Source organism: Nicotiana attenuata, unplaced genomic scaffold (genome assembly GCF_001879085.1).
Source record: "Nicotiana attenuata strain UT unplaced genomic scaffold, NIATTr2, whole genome shotgun sequence".
NCBI classification, from domain to species: Eukaryota; Viridiplantae; Streptophyta; class Magnoliopsida; order Solanales; family Solanaceae; genus Nicotiana; species Nicotiana attenuata.
The window spans coordinates 71,557-77,256 of NW_017671056.1; the positions used below are offsets into that span (position 1 = coordinate 71,557).

A 5,700-nucleotide genomic window follows, 5' to 3' on the forward strand; every position below is an offset into this window, starting at 1 on the left:
TGTCGTGAGATAAGTGCAATAAAACATGGAGAAATACTCGACATTGGACGATCCAACATGTAGTCCAAACTTATACATATGACGTACGGGCCTAAAAGGAAAAAATAACCACTCGTATACTGAACATAGACCGACAAGGCCATACAATCTTATACGTATATGACATCTGTCTACAAGCCTCTAAGAATACATAATTTTCACAAAGATCGGGACAGAGTCCCACCATACCAAACATTACACGTCTAAATCATACTAACCAAACAAGCAACTCCGAAGCAAATGGAGCGCACCAACATCTTCCGCTGAGCTGATTGCCTACTTGAAGGGCTCTCTACATGTTTATTGGGACCTGCGGGCATGAAACACAAGGTCCCCAGGCAAAAGGGACGTCAGTACGAAAAATATACTGAGTATGTAAGGCATGAAAATCTATACGTAGAGATATAGATGAAACATGAAATCCATCTGTAATCTGAAAAACTTTATAAATCCCGAAATATTTATAATGTCATGCATATGCATATAAATGTCATGTAATGCATGGGTCTGTACGTACATAACATCATCAAGCCTCTGAGGGCATCCCATCATATCATCTCGGCCATTTTGGGCAAATCATCAACGTATACCAGCTGACTAGGAGGTGATGCGTATATAACGTCGTAACATTTTTCCATATCTCATATACATATATTTACATATATACGCGTATATAACGTCATCTGGTCATGGGTCAATGCACATGTATAAATGGGTGAAATGCATGAAAAATACGTAATAATCTCAATATTCCTTCCGGATAAACTTTTTCAACTGCGTATTATTCTGAGACACATGAATAGAAGATAATAATAATTCACATGGGCAATCAAGAATATAGACACCCCGAGTATTTCTATGAATAGAGTAATTTATTAAAACTGTGCGTTTGCTCGTTTCTTCTGCATAATTTGGACCATGCTAAAAGAAAGAAGGGATGACCTTAACATACCTGGAGTAGGAAAAACTCCGTATAATATTCCGTTGGAAAACCTTCATTGATTGAATTTAGAACTCAAAAAAAAAAATCGGATTAAGCTTCTGCTTTTTTTTTTTTTTTTGAAATCCTTGAACGAAATTTGCTCCTGCTTCTTTGAAATTCATGAACGAAATTTTGCTTTTGATCCTTTGAAATTTTGGAACGAAATTGCTTCTGATTCTATGAAGCTTTTTGGAACGATAGGTTAGCTTCTGCTTAACGTTTCTGAATTGAGAAAGAACGTTTTTGAACTTTGAAAGCATTGATATCTGATTCTTGTTAAGGACGTTTGATTCTTTCCAAATGAAAATGGAGACTAGACTTGATATATGATTCTTATGTTCTGATTTTTGTCCAAATGAAAGATGGAAACAAGACTTGTAACAAGTCTTTATTAAATTCCTATTATCCTTATCTAGCCACCTAAGCTCAATTGTAAGAGTCATGTATACATAGAGATAGTGGGCTGCCACGTGGGGTGGGGTGGGAAATATTAGTCATTATCCACTTATTTGGTAATTAGGTAATGTCCCGTTACCCGGTAATTACCCATATAATTAAGAATTATCTCAAATTACTTAAAATTTTACTTAGTTTTAATATACTTTGTATATACTTTGTACATTATACTATCGTGGTCATATATTACCTTGCATGGTACTAGTTCATAATTATCGGGTATTATCGCTCAACCCGTATTTTATCCCAAAATTGGTCACTTCCAACGAAACTCGTTTTCTTTAATTCGTATACCCTTTATCCTTCATGACATTTTCTTATTGCTTGTTATAAATAGTATAAATACGTTAACGTCAAGATGATCTCATTCCCGAGTCTACGTCAATTAACTGAAGACGAAACTTTTAACATACGAAAATGCGGGACGTAACATCTCGCTTCCGAGCTCTCATTCATTGATTTACTTATGGCGTATATTCATGTACGAAAATATGGGGTCTAACATCATTCCCCCCTTTGGAACATTCGTCCTCGAATGTTGACTGATGCGCTTATCATTCTCATATCCCATAGCTCTTGCGAATACTTTAGTACTCCTCTTTCCATCTAGGCAACTGTTCTGCGAATAAGTCCAAAGGCCAGGGCATTCCCCTCTTTAGTCCTCTTTCTCATACCACGACTTGTGGTCAAAATCTTTCCAATCTCGTAACTGTTGCTATCTTCTGTCATGCAGCCTGTATGACTCTGACCTTGTAAGTGCGCCTATGCGACTATTCTTTCCTCTCTCTGTTTCTCTCTTCTTCTTTTTTTGCTCTATCTCCTAGCCAATCTCTAGACCTCACTTTGCAAACACATACAGAGCTTGATAAAATGTTCCTCCGGGCATTTGTAGGTATACTAAAGTTCTTTTCTCGGTGCTTCGTTGAAGTTACGAATATTGCTACATCTTGTTTCATAGACCTGGTTATCCATTCCTGTGATTTTACTGCATCTATGTAGGTCATACTATACCATAACTCTTACCTCGATTTCTCGTTACTGAGGCATGCTATCAAATTCCAGGTTATTTTTATTACTTATCCCATACGTATAAATCTATATCCTCTAATGCTTCCACATTATTGTTCATCTTAAGAATGCCAGCCTAATCTCCTCTCATATTTATATTACTTGCAACCTTCCAACTTGCTTGCATCATAGATTTCCTTATGTCATTTTGGATCGTCAAGCGAGGCATCACATCGTCTCTAACTTTTTTTCATTGTCTTAGTCAGGCTTTGCGATACCTAGACCATAGGCTGGAAGATATGCTACTGACGATGCCGCTATTATTCCTAGATACTGAATCCTCGTGCTTCTAGCCTTTTATTCGAGGAATGGACTATTCACGATCTTCTGCCTTTGAGTATCTCATACGTTGCTTACCTTTGCCTTAAAATCTCGCATCATATCTTCTATCTCTTTCATACCTCCCTTCCACATAGGTATAATTCACATCCATAACTTGAAGCTCTTATTATAACATTGTGCGTACACAATGCGGTGGGAGCTTCGCGCTGACTTCTTATGAGGCATGTACTTTTCCAACTAGCTTTATCGTAGGGCTGTTATAGAATATGGTTGTTGTACTTCCTCTCTTGTACCTCTGATGTTAAGAGTGATCCTGCAATGTTCTTAATCACGATTTCTACAATTTCGGGTCAATAATCGGATTCCTGATTTACTTTGTTGATGTAACTCTTTAGTTTCCTCCTTCTTCTGATCGGCCTTTATGTTGGCTTAAGTTATCTTCCAATCTGCGGCTCATCGTATTAGTTATTACTTTAGCCCTCCATGGACGCTATGGAATATCCATGATACAATCTTCTAACAATTCATTCGTTTGTTTATAACCTGGGCTCAATTCTTTCTTTTAACTTATACCTGAATCTTCTACGGCTGTATGATTGTCAACATATATGCTTCATGAATAATACTCCAAACTCTTAAGTGTGTTCATAACGTAACCAACTCTGGATAATTGATCGAATGATTCTTTCGTTCCTTCTTAGTTTTCTTTAAACGTAAGCCATAACCTTTTCTGGTCTTTCTTCCCCCTTGTTGGGTGCATACTTAGCTTATCTTAGCTCTCACGCATGCTAGAATTTTCGTACAACTAACATGATCTTCGAATATTGCTTTTGATTTTTCTTCCCGTTCACTAGCCATGGTAGGTTCCTCTTTCTTATGGAGGAAGTATAATGTTGTTGTGAAACTGTTGTTACAAGACCATTTCCTCTTCAAGTCATGGTGCTTATGAACCTTCTTCCTCATTTCCTCAGCTAGTCTTTCACTGTAGTACTTAGGGAGGACCCTCTGACTCTTGTAAAGCTGTGAGCTTATTACATTGTATACCCAATAAAACTGTTGATGTCCTTCCTCGCCTACAATTATCTGTAGCTACTTAATTACCACCTTACCCTTGCGTTTGTAGGGTTGCTTCTGAACTGATATTTGACTGTCTTCTCAGTGGCACTTTCTTTTATCTCCGTCACACTCATACGGTACCTTTAACTACCCCTACTCTTATTTGAATATATCTCAAGTATTATAATGACATGACAGCGAGGCTGAATTCTCCATGTTGGGTTTTACTACATTTATCTTGCACGATCTGCTGACTCGTCTTTAACCTCCTGTTTATCTGTAACTAGGCTCTTCCCGAACCAATTACTAATTACTCATTGGCCCGTTCTTATATCAATGTTTCTTGTAATCATTATTTCCTTTATCTTAACTTACGTCTCGCACTGGCTCTTTATCTATCAATAACATCTCGGCAGGGACGCTTACTTCCTTTCCTTGACGTTGTGTTTGCATAATATTTTGGAATCGTAGTATATCTGTAGGCTTTGAATAAGTGCAATCTCATTTTTATCACATTCTTTCTTTACCATTCCATAATTACTAGAATCACTTGATTCTTACTTAACACCACATCACACCATATTCCCCCCTTTAGCGGAGTACTGAGAGTTGGAGCTACGACAACCTACCTATAGATGTTTTACCTCTTCATCTTTGGCGTCCTTTCATATCATCGATGACCCTTACACGCCTTGCGGTAATCCTTTTATATCGAGGATAACAAAATTCCTTACTTGCGATGGTGATACTTAGTGTAACTAAAACATACAGTCCCTTGAGCTTAACTTTGCTCATATTGCTTGCTTTAGGGAAGCGTCTTCTTGAATGTCCATTCTCCAATTTTCTCTTGAATCTTCTTCTGTTGTCCATTCTACTATCGCCGGAACGAAATATGAAATTCTCATGATGCCGACTATTATCAAATCACTCAGTCCCTAATTCATGTTTTGTTAATCTTGTTCACCTATCCATACTGGCTTCTAGAACTCTGGGGTCTAACTTTTCCTTTTGGCAATCGCATCAGAGTTGCGAACTTATTTCTCGAAATGAGGATATAACTTTATAGCCTATATTCTCAAGGCCAGTCACCTCTCGTTTCTTTCTTCACTTGACTATAGATTCTGGAATACTGTCATCTTTTGATCTACCGTTTATCATTCATGTATCACATCTTACTCATAATGCTTCCTTATCTCTCTATTCTTATTTTTCTGCTAATATTTCTGTCTATCCTTTTCTTTTGACATCTTCAACAAGACATTCTTTCACTTTTTACCTTCCCTTGCTCCATCTACTGGCTCTTCGGGCAGCCTAACATTCTCCCTCTACTAAGAACAGGAGCCATACTAAGGTAATATTTACCCCTTCAAGGTTTCCAGTTCCTATCTTTATAGTACTCATATCTAGCTGTACTATTTTAGAGTGTGCCATCTGGGTGTCTCACAAGGAGATCTATTAGTACATTTGCAATATCCTTCAGAAATATCGACCAACACAAACGGTCAATTCACCATTTTGGGTTACTCTAACCCCAGCTGGATTGTGATATTATGTCCTTCTCTTAAACCATATTTGTTATCTCCCATAGAGCATAACGCAGATCGGGGTGGCCAATTATACATACCTCTGTTACTGTTGAAGGTAACTCAAAATACTTATATCTCTCTTCCTGAATGGTAAATAAGAATATTCTTTATTAACTGGGTACCTCGTACCCTTCTTCATCTTGCTTCTTTTACTTGCTGCAACTCGTGCCTAACTTTTGACTCTGTTATTCCTTTTTACCGTAAGACTGAATAAGTATTCTTTCCTAAAAG

At 37.5% G+C, this 5,700-nt stretch overlaps 1 long non-coding RNA gene across 1 annotated transcript; it reads right to left on the minus strand.

Annotated features, from left to right (window-relative positions):
• Positions 1-1,409, minus strand: LOC109205559. The gene is made up of 2 exons (XR_002064699.1): positions 992-1,409; positions 1-349 (listed from the first exon to the last, which is right to left on the minus strand). It is a non-coding gene; the product is annotated as an uncharacterized LOC109205559 (long non-coding RNA).
• Positions 1,410-5,700: the final 4,291 nt, after the last annotated feature.